This window comes from Erinaceus europaeus, chromosome 4 (assembly GCF_950295315.1).
Source record: "Erinaceus europaeus chromosome 4, mEriEur2.1, whole genome shotgun sequence".
Classification (NCBI taxonomy): Eukaryota; Metazoa; Chordata; class Mammalia; order Eulipotyphla; family Erinaceidae; genus Erinaceus; species Erinaceus europaeus.
In genome coordinates, this window is record NC_080165.1 from 137159859 (window position 1) to 137176355 (window position 16497).

The 16497-nt window shown below is 35.6% G+C and overlaps 1 protein-coding gene across 1 annotated transcript in view; it reads left to right on the forward strand.

Moving 5' to 3' along the window:
• Positions 1–1003: 1003 nt before the first annotated feature.
• Positions 1004–16497, forward strand: part of HS3ST5 (heparan sulfate-glucosamine 3-sulfotransferase 5) — a 224947-nt gene continuing 209453 nt past the window's right edge. Inside the window, exon 1 of the mRNA XM_007534486.3 lies at positions 1004–1191. The gene's annotated coding sequence lies outside the window, so the exon portion shown is untranslated. The remainder of the gene's footprint in view (positions 1192–16497) is intronic.

Sequence of the window (16497 nt, forward strand, 5' to 3'; positions counted from 1 at the left end):
AGGAATCCTACTATTTACTAACAGAGCACATTTCTGCCTGAGTTTTTTATACAACACAATTCTTAAATTAATGGGCCTAAATGGTGTCCTATGACCACCCTTAACAGCAAGAGAGACTGGAAAAGCAATTTGTTTTTAATATTCTGTCCTATATTCATGACACATATTAAAGACAAATAAGATAGGAAATACTTTTTTGGGTGGGAATACAAAAGGATCTTCCATAAAAATTTATTGTTTGACAGCATATTCTGTGCTTGCATGTATATTTTAGTCTTTTTATTTGTACTTTATTTTGTCCTTATATATGTTGTTTCCTCTAGCATTTAAACAAATACTGGCTAAATTAACTATTGATTTTAGAAATTGACATTTCTGTTCTTTTTCCATTGGTGATTACTTGTGTCTTAAGTTTAATTCATGTAGCAAACATCACTAGGGTTTTGATTTCCTGAGTAGGCAACACATCTCTCCTTAAAAAGAGGAAAAGTGTTTATTATTTATGTCTAATCATTTTGGTAAGAATTACCCAGGTGAAAGAAAACATAGCAAAATTACCAAATGATTCCATAGAGATTTTGAAAAGGTATCACATTTTTGTCTTTTATGGGGTTCCATAGAATCTCATGTGAGGATATATTTCCAAGAGACCTCATCAACCTTGACTTAGAAAGAAATTCACCACCAAAATGTAGCACCTGCATATCAAAAATAAGATTAGTAATTATACCACTTGATGCAATGTTTAGAAAAGAATAGTCAATTTAAGCAAAATGAATTAAACCCAAATCCTCTGCAAATAGCAACAGCATGCAATTCTGACTTCACAATGACATGAAATGTTAAATGACAACTGTGCTAAATCAGGGAACAGCATACTCAGGCCAAGTTTAAATTTAGTAGCACTAACAGTTTACTGAAAATAACCTTCTTCATAACTGATTCTCAGTGAATTTCAGGTAACCAGCTACTCACTACTTCTTTATCTGTTCTATTTAGAGACAAGTACCCAAAGCATGCAGCATCAATGCCATTCCCTTCTCAATGGCATTTCTGGTGTCCACCTGAAGACTCCCTTTGGTCAGCCTTGAAACACTTGGAAATTAAGCAGAAAATCAACTTCATATTTACTTTTTGAGAAATTCCATCTTACATATTCAGCACTTTCTGAAAGAACATTAGGATTAGAAGGTAAGTGGGTTTGGGAGATCACATGTTTTTTTGTGGGACTTAATTACACAAAAAGTAAATATATAATGTACTAAGTAAAATGTAAGAAAGACAAAGAAATTACTAAATATAAGGAAATTAGCCTACTATGTGAAGTACTAAGGCAAAAAAAAAGTAGAAGAAAATAAATTCAGAAGTTTGAAAGTTGTTGTATGACATGTAAATAATATCAGCAAGAAACAGTGGTAATTCTGGTATCTAATAGGCACTTAACATGAAGCAGCATAAAATACAGTAATTCTCAAATCAACGCCCATAAGAGTTACTGGGAAGCAGTGGAAGTTCCTTCAAATGCAAGACTAGGTCTGAGATGTGGCCTAGCAATTTGTGTTTTCAGTTACCCGTCCTCCCTACACACACACACACACACACACACACACACACACACACATCCTAAAGGAAGAGTTTTATGTTTTTGAAAAGTACTGAAATTGACATTCTAAATAATATGATTCTAATTTCAAACTTTGTATTAAATGGGGTTCAATGTTTATTTCCTTTAATCACAAGAAATGAGGAAGGTAGCATTTAGAATAGAGGCATTGAATTAGTACTCCTATTTTTACACACACACATCACGTACACACACTGAATTACTGCTTCTTTTCCTTGTTATCTCTATTTAAGTTAATTTACTTTTGAGAGAGAGAGAGAGAGAGAAACCAGAGCTCTCTGACATATGGCAGTGTCTGCGGGAAGTTGAGCCTGGGGCCTCAGGCATGTAACCATTGTGCTCTAATGTGCTGAGCTCACTCTTCTCTTTGATATTCCCTTTGAATACTTAATATTATGAACTAACTCAATAGTATCCCTCTCTTTTACTTTCTTTCTTTCTTTCTTTTTTTGCAGTGATATCTTTTCTCTCTCTAGCTATTTATATAAACCTAATGTATTAATGTATTTCTTATTACATCCCATGTAATATTCAGGTTTATTAACGTGTTTGTGTCTTCTTGAGCTAATTCTGTTGAGAGAATAGAATAATAAGGTATTTCCAACACTGGCTAACATTTTTATATCTTTAAAGTTTTTCTTATTTTGAAAAATTCTATGTTCAGCTAAAAATACTAACAAATATTTATTCTTTTTACTTTGTAGATCAAAACTTAATAGTATGTGATAGACTTATGATGGGTAGCATGCACTTTCCTATTAGTTCAGTTCTGCTTTCATAATTCATTTGGCAACTTCATTTCTGTTGTTTGCAATTTTCAGTTTGAAAAATATTTGCTTTTTATTCCAATCAAAAAGTGATTAGTAGAGACATATTGAAATCTTAATTTGTGATGATTTCAATATGAGATTTTTTTTTACTAAGAAGTAAATTTCAAGATTGTAGATATTTTAGTTTCTCCTCATTAGTCTTCATTTGCTTCTTCATAGTGTGTTGCATTTATTTGTTGGCTTAAAATCATTAAAAGGCAAAAAAAATAATTATGTACATTACACTAAAGTGAATGATTTTGGTGGTTGGGGTGGGGAAGGTGATTTCAGGTGCTGGCACATGATGGAGGAGGAAGACCGAGGCTGAGGATGAGAGTGTTTTACAGAAAACTGAGAACTCTTACACATCTATCATCAATTCAACTTCGTGTAAACCATTAATACCCCCCAATAAAATATTTTAAAGGAAGTATACTACTATAGTATCAACTAACTGCATATGTAAACTAATATAATTATGCAAATAAAATTAATAATATCATTTTATAAGAGAAGGCAGCACTTTTTTAAGTTACCAAAATTAAAGAATTACAGAATTGATTTAACTTTAATCATGAATTTCACGTGCATTCATTGTCAGTCAATGAGATAAGTCACCAAGTATGGTGAAAGCCATGTTGTGAAAGACTCAGATTCAAACTCCAGAACACCTGGCAGTCTATGACACTGGTGAAGCTCAGGTGCTGTGATTGTTATCGTTCTATGTCTTATCAGTCTGTCTCTCTATTGTCTACCATCTGTCTAAACGAAAAAAAAAATTAAGCTTTGGTTGGACGGTGGTGCAGTGGGTTAAGCATACGTGGCCCAAAGCGCAAGGACCGCCTAAGGATCCCGGTTAGAGCCCTTACCTGCAGGGAAGTCTCTTCACAAGCGGTGAAGTGGGTCTGCAGGTGTCTTTCTCTCCCCCTCTCTGTCTTCCCCTCCTCTCTCCATTTCTCTCTGTCCTATCCAACAACAACAACAACAACATCAATAACCACAACAATGTTAAACAACAAGGGCAACAAAAGGGAAAATAATTAAATATAAAAAAATAATCACTAAAAAAAATAGAACTATTACTAATAATAATAATGGCATGTTTTTAGATTAAAAACCTTAAAATTTATAGTAAAAAAGCCTCAAATATATAGTACGTGTGTTCCTGGTAGGGTAAAGTCTTCAAGTCAGATTTTAAAAAGTTTTCAGTGCAAATTTTATGAAATAGAAATATTACAGAGAACACAGAAACTACTTTTTGCTTTTTTTTATCTCTTTGCAGAGGAGCAGGTGGGAAGAGAATAAAATTGTGTCCTCAAGTGAGTCATGTTCATTATCATTAGTGTATTTATCTTAAATTGTGATTCCCTAAAGAAAACTCACAATATAGTTTCAGGGAGCCTGAGGGAGACAGCCTTCAAACTCAGGACATAAAAAATACAATAGAAGAATACATTACAGAAACTTTAGAGGTCCATAAAAGCATAAGGTTTTAGAGCAAAAACGGGCCCTAGATAGCTTCCAGTCTGGATCCCTCATGTATAGTATCAGCATTTTCAAAAGCTTATGAAATAAAACCTTAATACTTAAGAGTAAGCAGTTGAAAAACAACTGCCAGATGGTTTTGCTCATATGTGGAATATAGTAGATAATTAAAAAACGTTACCTTGCAAAAAAAAAAAAAAAAGTCAAGTTTTTTACAACTTCGTGAGAACTGTGGTAATCAGTGCTGGCAGCAGGTGTAGGGGCACAGGACTTTAATGGTGGGTGCAAAGTAGAACTATACTGTAATCTCATCATTTTGTAAACCATTATTAAATCATTGACATTTTTAAATTTTTTAAAAAGTAGAAAATCGCAATCTGATTAATTATAACTAATTAACAAGGAGAAACTAAATGAATAATTTTTATTTTTTCCTCATTTTTTCTTTCTGATTATTAGTGAGTCACATTTTAAGATTACAGTGTCTAGTTACACCACAAACTTACCACCATAAATTCTGTGTCCACACCCTCCCTTCTCCCAAAGATAACCCCCAGAGTTCTCACGAGTCTTAGAAACAGTTTGCTTAAATAAACATTTTTCACTAATAGTTTCTTTCATTAAGAAAGATAGAAGGAAATTCTCCTCCAATAGAAAGGAAGTCCTGGGGCCAGATGGTTGCATACCTGGCTGAGAGCACAAAGTGAAGAGGCTAAGCCTCTGGTCCCCACCTGCAGAGGGAAAGCTTCACAAATGGTGAAGCAGGGCTGCAGGTGTCTCTGTCTCTCTCCGTCTCTATCTCCCCCTTCCTCTCAATTTCTGGCTATCTCTATCCAATAAATAAATAAAAATATAATTAAAAAAATATTCCCTTTTGTTGCCCTTGTTGTTTTATTGTTGTAGTTATTATTATTGTTGATATTGACGTCAACATTGTTGGATAGGACAAAGAGAAATGGAGAGAGGAAGGGAAAACAGAGAGGGGGAGAGAAAGACACCTGCAGACCCGCTTCACCGCCTGTGAAGCGACTTCCGGGGCTCGAACCGGGATCCTTTTGCCGGTCCTTGCGCTTCGCACCGCATGCACTTAACCCGCTGCGCTACCACCCGACTCCCAAAAATATAATTTTTAAGTTATGGGGAGTTATAACTACCAATAGACAGCCTACAATCTTGTTAACCAATGAAAAGTAACAATACAAAAATTAGAAACATTAATTACTATGCTTTGTGGAAAAAATAAAATGTAAAGAGTAAATAAATAATCATATGGACTGCTGAAGTGAGGAAAATCCCTTAATCCTTATAAATGTAACTGGATTTTAAAAATACTTGATTATTTTGGTTTTACTAGCTAATTTTTTCATGCCGTTATTCTAGAAGTGAAAGCAATACATTTGCACTTATTACAGACATGGTCAGCATTGTCTATTAATCTGATTGAGAAGAAAAAAAAAAACAACTAAAAATTGCACTGTCATTTCAGACAAGTAGACACCTCTGGGACCATGAGTCTAGGAGAAAAATGAGTTAAATAAGTGAGAATCTCTTGGAGGGGGTATTAGTATTATCAAATATTTTGATAATGATATTTTTGAGATAGCCAAAATACACTTATTATTCTCAATTTAAGAAGTTGTATGCCATCAAATTTATGTAGCAAGTGTATGGTAGTGATCTAGGTAAATGCTCATAACATACTGTAAAGAGAAAGTTACAAAACCATAATACAATGTGGTTATGTATTTGTAAGTATGATTTAATAAAAAAAACTATACATAGGAAGAAAATTAAAATACTGTGTGTATAATTAGATATTATATAGATATTATATAGATATTGGTTATATATAGTTGGTGAACCTAAGGCTAATCTTATTGCATCTCAAGATTTTTAAAACTTTTTTCCCCCACTCTATTGGAGGTTAAGGATTTACAGTACAGTTGTTAACACACAGGTACAATCTCTCAAAATCTTTTATAGATATATTAGTAATATAAGTATAGATATTTCTAAAGCACTGGAAAATTCCCTTTCATAGAGGTATAACACCTTCTTAATGGTTCTTTAAAATTGGATTTAAACTAGATTCTTGCATCTTGTAGTATGAGCCTGATTTCAGTGTTTGAATGGTACTTCCTAGTAAATTAAAAATGATTTGTAGATTTAATTCTTCATTGAGAAGCACTGAACTTCCACTTTCCATGCAAACTGTTAATTTTCAAATTATGACAATTAATTTTGTCAAAAATAGTTTATTCCTTATATCACATAATCCCAATGTGTTTTCCAGAATTTTCTAACTACTGTCGCTTGCTACATTTGGAGGATAATGTTATAATTTGGTTGCATTTGCGTTGCGTTAATATATCTTTGTTCTCTGAGTCCCCAGTGTAACATACGGTTAGTCTCACCATTATTACTACCAGCTGTGATTGGCCTGTCGTTTTGTTCATTCTCTCTGAATCCAAAGTCATTAGCTCTTTAGTTTAATGACAATATTTGTTAATGGGTTTTTAGGGCCAAATTCTGCTGTTAGAGTGTGGGTGGTGTATTTGAAGATAGAATCTGGCCCTTATGTTTTAAGCATAAGCTGTGTAATTTGGTTTCAAAATGATGGTTTAGAGAGTTTGAGATAGGAAAATAAAATCTGCATTTATCTGAAGTCTCTCGGTTTTTAAGAAACAGAAAATGAGAGTGAAAATTAATGTAAATGGACAACAAACCTACTAAAAGCAGCTATCTCACATGTGCCATTCTTTGTAAAGCTGATCAAGAAATAAAATAACTGTCAAGCAAACGCTAAGTATATCATCTTATGTGTGAAGCATATGCCTGAGACTTTTAAGTGCAGTAAAGCATTTTTGTCATTGTATTTTCCAGCTTTATAGAGATATAATTGATATATATAATATAATATTATATGGGTTTTAGGTGATCACTTGATACATATACTTATAAAAATTTATATATGTGCTATATACACATATTATATGCCTATATTATGAAGTCACAATAAGACTTGTTAACACACATCTATCATCTCATGTAATCAAGGATAATATATATATATATATATATATATTATAGCTGTGTGTAGCAACTTTTTATTACAAAAGTTTAAGAACATGTTTCAGGTACTATAAGACATTAAAGGCCCTTAAGTATATATCCATTTTCCCTGGCATGTGACTACCTGGTATCCAGTAGGAAAGCCAAACAGACATTTCAGCATCAAGATTAAGACGTAATGAATTTTATCGTCCATAAATTCCATATATCTTGAGGATTCCATGTTTCCTGGACACGTGCACAGACCACTAAGCCAAAGAAATCATGCTACATCTCTTCGACGTTTATTAAAGTCCCATAGCTCAGCTGAACTCAGGATGGAGAACTACAGCTTTCCTAACTAGCACCCTGAAGCCTGGCTATTGACTTTTTCAGGTTCTTCCTACAAGTGACGAATGACTGTGCCATGATTTATTTCTCAAAGCAGTCTTCCAGCACTCACCTACTTTCCAGTGGCACCACTTGCCTACACATCCTAATCTACACATTTCCCACCTCTAGCATTCATTGGATTCTCTGCGTTGCACCCTTCCTCCATCAAATCAGGAGGATGCTCAGCTCAGCTGACTACTCCATGTCTTTTGCTTACCAGCACATTATATCGTCTTATCTTCTTTGTCGTGGGAGCTTTTGTACCTGGCCTACTAGCTCCTCTTGCAAAGTCTGGGCATATTTCAGAATTGTCCCATTTCTCATACCCCTCAGAGTACCTTTGCACTAATTTAAAATTCCTATGACACCTACTTGACAGTTAAACTTCCTCACTACTAAAGTTGAGATCGAATCAGCGCATTTTTTTTTCTCCTGTTGAACTTGTTAGCTTTGATTGGCTAAACAGTCCATGGGGTTTTTTTTTTGTTTGTTTGTTTGTTTTATGGGACTGTAGTTACTGATATCTGAAGTACGGTGTTCTTTAATTTTAGATCCATATCTTTTGCAAAGGTTCAGAAATATCATTTGACAGGTCCAAGAGAAATTGAATTGATATCTGCTGGAATTTCACCTGGAGCACTATTGCATACATTTTCTTCTTCTTTGCAAGGCTTTACTTCATGGAGAAAACATGCTTAGTAGAGCCCCACAGAGGTGTTTTGACATTAAGTTTAGTAAAGCATGAAGAACTCATTAATAGATAATATTCTGCTAGGTTAAAAAATAAAGCTTAATGCACTGGCTGGCCCCTGGAGTAAATCAACCATGCATGCAGCCATATGACTTGTTAACTTGCCACAGTCTCTTCACAATGTCTGGCAAAGACCAATGCAACGGTACACACAGAAACCCAGCACATTATAATTGCATGCTCCCTTATTGTTGGTATGCTTCTAAATTCTGCTTATAAGACCTTCTGTTTTTATCATCACATTAGGTTCCCTTGTATTACTTACGATGTGGTCTATTTACATAATCGCTGTTTTACCTGGGTCCTGCCCTGCCTGCAGGGTATTGGTTTAATCCCCACTGGTTAGATGGAAGCTTTCTATGCTCTTTTTGTGCTCCGCCCCCTCTCCTAGTCATTTCCTTTAGCTTACCACTTCCAGTGAAGAGATGCATAAAAGGCGATGTATCTGATTAATAAACGAGATACTGCTTCCCAGCTCAGCCATGAGTCCCTGGCCGTCTGTCTCCTGTCCGCGAAGCTAGAACGGCACCTTATGATAGATTGTCATTTTTTTTTAACATTGTGGGTTCAAATCATGATCAAATCTCATCATTGACGATGATCAGGAGGCAGTTCAGTGACATATTTCATCTTTACTAGAAGGAACAGTCTGTCAACATAGATGATAATCGACACATGTATCTTCCCATTTCATATCATTTGCATTACTATCTACAAGTAGTTCACAAAGGGAACTAGAGGGGAACAGGTGGTAGGACACCTGGGTGAGCACACATACCACAATGCACAAGGACCCAAGTTCAAGTCCCTGGTCCCCACCTGCAGGAGGAGAGCTTCATAAACAGTGAAGCAGGGCTGCGGGTCTGTGTCTCTCTCCTCCTCTACCTCCGTCTTACCTCCCAATTTGTCTCCGTCTCTAGCCAATAAATAAATATTTTTTTTTTAAAGAGAATAAGCTAATATGTACAGGCAAACTGGGCTAATCAGTCAATATGTTTACTGACCCAGAAAACCTTCAGGAGTGTTCAGAAGCAGAAAAACACACACACAACGACAACAACAATACGTTCCTTTTAAAATAATGAAAGTGCTATGTTCCTAAAGAACATAGTTTTTTCCTAGTTTCAGAAAGGTGCAGTTGTATCTGGACAGAATTTCCAGCACTTGCCCAGTGTGGGTGTAAGTGAAATCTGTGGGAGGAAAGCACTGAGACTTTTGACAGAAGCATTTCTCTATTGGTTCTATGGTCCTGGAGGCAGCTACTGCTTCACTAACCTCATCTAATGACTAAAAGCTGACGGACAGCTGTCAAGTGTCAGTTTGGCGTGACTCAGTCCAGCTGCTCAACAATCTGGGGGCAGAAATTACCATCCCACCCTTTCCTGATAGTTCACATTCTCTATTCATTAAGGGCATAGCTGGGAAACCAGTCACCAGGCCAAAAGACACAAATATTTCCAAACACTGTTCTCATGAGACAACTTGTTGGGTGGGTTTTATTTCAACTCAATGACCTTGCCAAACATGCCCATATGCACAAATTTATACACCTCACCCACCCTTTCTTTGTGGTTATGATGACAGAGCTATTAGGTTACCATTCAAATCCTGTTTTGAGACTGCAAGAGTTAAAGCCACTATTATTCCAAGGATGAGAATATTCTATTAAGCAATCTTGAATATGTTCATGTTGTATTTTTCATATACAGTTGATAATTATATAAAGTTATATGTATTTATAGTTTCTGCATTTTCAAGTTAATGAAGATGAAGGGGCAATCAGAGGTCAAATTATTTCATTTTTGAGAAAATAAGAAAATCATTGTGGAACAATGGAAATTTAAGTAGTATCTATCTGTTGAGTCTTACAAAGCACTTTACCTGACTCATCTCCCTTAATTATAATAGCCTTAGTGACGCTGGTGATGTTATTGTTTGCAATTCACTTAGGAAGAAATTGAGACTTAGAAAGTTAAAGGTGAAGAGTCAGGCGGTGGCGTAGTGGGTTAAGCACAGGTGGCGCAAAGCACAAGGACCAGCATAAGTATCCTGGTTCGAGCCCCAGCTCCCCACCTGCAGGGGAGTCGCTTCACAGGCAGTGAAACAGGTCTGCAGCTGTCTATATTTCTCTCCCTCTCTCTGTCTTCCCCTCCTCTCTCCATTTCTCTCTGTCCTACCCAACAACAACCACATCAATAACCACAACAATGCCAAACAACAAGGGCAACAAAATGGAAAATAAGTAAAAATAAATAAATATTTAAAAATTAAAAAAATAAAAGGTACCAAAATTGCACAGATAATAAGTAGAATAATTGTAGATATGAATTTAGGCAATACAGTTCTTCAGATCAAATTATTAAGTTCTATATCACTTTGTAAAATATTGGGAAATACAGTCATAAATTTAGCTGTTCTACCAGCTAAGATTAAAATGAGTTTAGCTTAGCCTATTAAAGTTACCTTCATTTGTGTTTTTTAATAACATTGAAGAACAGACATATTTAAATTTTTTGCTTCCATAATGTCAACTTTCCAAACTGGTACTTTGATTTATTTACCTGAACAACCAATAAGTTCCGGTTTTAGTGGCAAATGTCCTTGACATTGACCCAGGCATATTGGGACCTTAGAGTGGAAAGAAGCTAGGAAGTCGATATTAGGCATATTTGTAGGGGCCCACAACTATCATATTTTTGCTTGAGCTTGATATCTAATATGGATTTGGACAAAAATACTGTCTCAGAAGATGGTGTCAGAGCAGGAAAAAGGGCTAGAAAGGTGGATTAAGGCAGAGTAGCTCCCCTCCTTGAAAAAAATGTCTATAGATAAAATTAACTGTTTATGGGAGCCGGGTGGTAGCACAGCAGGTTAAGCGCACGTGGCGCAAAGTGCAAGGACCGCATAAGGATCCTGGTTTGAGTCTCCAGCTCCCCACGTGCAGGGGAGTCACTTCAGAGGCAGTGAAGCAGGTCTGCAGGTGTCTATATTTCTCTCTTCTTCTGTTTTCCCCTCCTCTTTCCATATCTCTCTGTCCTAACAACAATATCAATTACAACAATAATAAAAAACAAGGGCAACAAAAGGGAAAATTTTTTTTTAATTATAAAAATAAAAATTAACTGTTTACCTCAGCCACCTGACCCAGGCCTGTATATTATATAATAATACTTTAATGTGCTAAATATGAATATGTTGGTATTCATAAGTATGAATATATTCATATTTAGCACAGGAGCCTGTGTAACCTCTGAGTCCCTATTGGTCTGAACTCACAGTTCATAGCCACAACTGGGAACATTCCAGGCTGCACTCATTTCAGGACCATGCTTTTGAGTGGCAGGGCAGGATGACCCAGCCTCCCTTTGGAGAGTCCCTACCATTGCTGCTTTATGGTAAGGACAAGACCCTCAGGAGGCCCTCAAGAGGGCTTATAATGACATTCCTGATGGAAGTGACCAGTGATGGAGTGAAGGATCCATTAGAGATCCATCATATTTGAAAATAGAAAGTCTTGAGTAGGTCTAACATGAATTTGTAATATTTAAATCCTGTTAAAAAAACAAGTACCAATGTATATTCCCACCAGCAATGTCTGAGAGTTCTTTCTACACACACACACACACACACACACACACACACACACACACACACACACACACACACACACAATATCTCTTCAACAGTTGGCAGTTGGTATTTCTGTCTTTTTTAATATATAGTATTCTTACAGATGCAAAGTGGTAGGTATCTCATTGTTTTTACGTACATTTCCCTGATCATCAGCAACTTTGAGCATTTTTTCATGTAACTGTTGGACCTTTGGATCTCTTCTTTGGTCTAACTTAATTATACACACACACGCACACACACACACACACACACACACACAAAATCAAGCACTTAGCATTCTTATATTCAGAGTCCAAATCATTAGAAAAATATAATCTAATATCAAAGCATACATATAGACAATTTTCATAATTCTGAATTTATTCACACTTTAAATTTGGAAAGAACTTATGGCCGTGCCAATACATCTATAAATTTCTATTTGTTATTAACTATTGTATAATCAGATCTTTTTATGTCTCTGTGCTTTACTTACTCAACTCAACTAAAAGTTCTTTGCAAAAGCAAACTGCACTAGGCATTTCTTAAAGTGCTAAGTGGACTATTTTCAAGAACAATTTTGCTTTCCACAGTGAGTGATTTATCATGCAAGTCTCAACTCTAGGCAAAAACTGTATAAATGTGGTGCCCCACATTTATTATTTCTGACTTATTAGTAACTGGATACTACATTACATTATACTGTCTATCAAACTGTACTCCAGACACATTACTTTTATTCTTACTTATTTACATAATGCATGATAAGACAGTAAAAGGCAAAGGTATGCTCAATTTTATTCAGCCCAACACAAACTAAGAAACTCTTGGAATGCACAGATTTACATAGGTTGAAATATTGGCCTTCTAATGTTCTTGGTTATGAGATAAAAATTCATCTATGAATTTATTAAAAAATGGGGGGGGCATCTTCCTGTGGGGAAAGTGTGGCTGTCTCCTGAATCATGTAAATATTTGGAGAAGGAGAGAAGAGAAAAAAGACGAGGATAGAAAGATTTCCAAGGACTTCAGACAAAATGAGTACAATCAATCAAAGCTAAGCATAAATCAGTTATTTTCAGATTTTTCCCATTAGTAATCTGAAATGTATTATTTTTGCATTTTCTTAAACATCTTTTAAGGGGGGGAGGAGGAAGAGAGGAGAGCACTGATCATTTCTGGTTTATGGTGGTACTGGGGACCTCAGAGCCATAGGCATGAAAGTCTTATCATCATGCTATCTCCTCAGCCCCTTAAATATCTTCTTATTACCATTAAAATAAGAAACAACTAGCCAAAAATATCTAAAGCTAGGAAGCTAATACTTAGTATGATATTAATAAAGACTATGGTTTTAAATTATGACTTTCAAATAATTTTATTATTTACTAAAGGCCTGTGTTATTGGTATTAGTATAGGAAATCTAATTTTAGCTTCCTAATCTTAAAGTATTTACAACTAAAAGAAAGAAGCAAAAATTTGGGTAATAACTCATTTTTTAATTTTTTGTTGTCTTTATTTATTGCATAGGAACAGACAGAAATTGAGAGGGAAGGGGATGATAAGGAGGGAGAGAGACAGAGAGACTCCTGCAGCACTGCTTCACCACTTGCAGAGCTTTCCAATAAATAAGTAAAGATAATATTTTTTTTAGAAAAAAAGAGAGAGAGAGAGAGAGACCACCACAGATGAAGACTGAAGGCTCCAACCCAGGTACTTCTGCATTGTAATATGTGCACTCAACCAGTTGCATCATCACCCAGCCCCAGGAGCAGCTCATTTTCTTGCTTTATTCACTGACATAACCATCAAAACCATAGTAAGCTTACAAGGTACTCATTAAGACATGAGGACCATGGGTATTTACAGCTGTTTTCCATAATCATTCTCATCAATCATTTAGAACCCTGTAACTAATTTCATGCACATTTTTAACTTTACTTGAATTTAAATTATATTGGCTTTAAAAAAAAAACTTAGAAAATTCTATTAATGTACAAGAAACCCCACTTTTATCATTATATAAAAATCACAGGACTACCCCTCATTTCAAGCAAATTTGGAATCTGTTTATAAAAACCAAATGCACACCATTATAACACTTAAAATAAAAACTGTCTTAGAAAATTAATTGATATTGCTTTCATTGTTTAACTTTTTGGAAAAGAAATTCCCTAGACTTAGCACAGACAGTTTTTGTTTTTATCATTTCTTTGTGTTTTGAATCCATTGCCTCCCTGCCCTATTAAATCTACTGAAATTATTTTCCAGTGAGTTATATAATTTTCCCTTATGAGGGTTCAGAGAGTTCTCACATGACTCTGTATAATTTTCTAAGGGCTCTAAGGAAGCTAGGGCCCAGATGTTACTTAAGCTGTTTTCTGAACTCAGCGATTCACTCTTTATAACTTTCTCCTTTCAACAGAAACCACAACAAAAAGTTGTATTTTATTTATTCCATAAGGGGCAATTAATTTCATGAATTCAAATGTTCTGTTCATTCTCCTTAATTTTAAAAGAAGCACAGTTATAATAATAATCAATAGAAATTCTCAGATTGTAATAAGCAGAAAAATATATGAGTTTGGGGTTTCAGAAAAAAGTGAGTTCCTGTTCTAGTACTTCTTGGACATAGCTTCTTGGATCTGGACATACCATCCAACCTGTACCAAGTAATTACTCTCTTTGGGACTGTGTTTTCTCGTCTGTAAAATAAAGGCAATTATTCTACAATTTCTATTTCCAACTCAAATGCACCAGTAGCTTGGGATGTATAGATGTAAATAATTCTTGTAGTGGCACCACAAATTCAATTTAAAAGTAAAGATGATTCCTATATGGAATAGGTTACTCAAACTTAGTGTTCATTTCTCATTTTTCTAGGAATCAAGAGTCTTATTTAAATGGTCTATAGTTAGATGCTTTTAAGTTTAGCATCATACTAAGCTAATACATTCTTACCTGATGTCTGAAAAAAAAGTCAGTGCTTAATATCACTGGCAATGTTTATAGTGATAAGTGATAAAAACATAATATATATCATGGATTATAAACTTCAAGGGAAAAAGAAAGACATTTAAATTTAATATCATTTTTGCTCTTAAAGGTGTGAAGCCTTCAGAAATTCCATTGCATTACTTGGATAACATTTGTTAATTAATCTTTCTGTAATGAAACTTAAAGATTGGTTGATTTGATATGGAGAAAATGCCAAGTATTTCAAGCATGAATGTCACTGTATAGAAGCCTATCATTAAAAAAAAGAAAATATGGCAGACAATAGTTATTTAATTGTGGCATCATTTGAAAGTCAAGTCCATTTGTTGTGATTTCTTTGTACAAAAGAAACTTTTATTTGTTCATTAGAATAGTCTGTTTTAATTTATTTATAAAATGGAAATATTGACAAGACCATAGGGTAAGAAGGGTACAATTCCACAACCAGACTAAATACTGGAAATGGAAAACCCCTGTTGGGAAAGCTGGTCCAAAAACGTGTCCTGTTTTATCTATTGGTACACTTCAAGACATAGAATAGTTGTAGTCACATGCTTGCTGAATGAAAGCAGAAATGAAGTGTGCGCTGAGTCACAACATATCCAGGTCTAGGTTCTGATTCTCAGCCAGAGTCTCAATGCTCTGCATCAGATACACACATCAAGTCAGTAGAATTTCTAAAGTTTATACTGAATTTGGCTCCACGTTGACTGCCTTTGTTATAATAGTCGTCAAAGGCCAGGAGAGTGGGTAGGCCACATGCCTACTATCCATGAGGTTCTGGATTTGATCTTTTATTTACTCCTTTATTTTTACTATCAAAGTTATCCTGGGGCTTGGTGGTTGCATGATGACTACACTGTTCCTGGTGGTTTTTTGTTGTTGTCGTCGTTTTTCCTGATAGAAACAGCAATTGGGAGGAAGAGGGAGGGAGTGACAGAGGGACATCTGTAGCACTGCTCCACTTTTTATAAACACCACCACCACCACCACCCCAGGCAGGTGGGGACTATGGGCTTTAATGTGAGTCCTTGCACATGGTAATGTGTGCTCTGTCCCAGCTGTGCCAACGCACCTCCTAGATTTGATCTACAGGCACCATGTGGAAACACATGGACGTGACTAAAAGAAATTCTTTGGATGGTGGAGTGGTGCTTTGATGTCTCACTCTTCCCCTTCTTGCCACCTCTCCGTCTCTCTTTCTAATTATAAAGAATTAAAAAAATTGAAGGGGGCCGGACAGTAGCACAGCAGGTTAAGCACACATGGCATGAAGCGCAAGGACCGGCATAAGGATCCCAGTTCCAGCCCCCGGCTCTCCACCTGCAGGGGGTTCGCTTCACAAGCTGTGAGGCAGGTCTGCAGGTGTCTATCCTTCTCTCCCCCTCTCTGTCTTCCCTCCTCTCTCGATTTCTCTCTGTCCTATCCAATAACAACATCTGTAACAACAATAACATTAACAATAAATAATAAGGGTAACAAAAATGGGAAAAATGCCTCCAAGAGCAGTGGATTAGTAGTGCAGGCACCAAGCCCCAGCAATAACCCTAGAGGCAAAAATAAAATTAAATTAAATTAAATTAAATTAAATTAAAATTAAAAAATATTACTGGGGGGATGCTTGGTGTTATTACACATGTGTGTGTCCTCAGTTCCACATTAAAAATGATTAAATTGAATGGCTTAGTCATATGTAATTGAATGGCTTAGTCATATGTAATGTTGAGTACAGTTGCCCTGACATGGTGTGCATGTACTTTACTCAGAAAGGAAG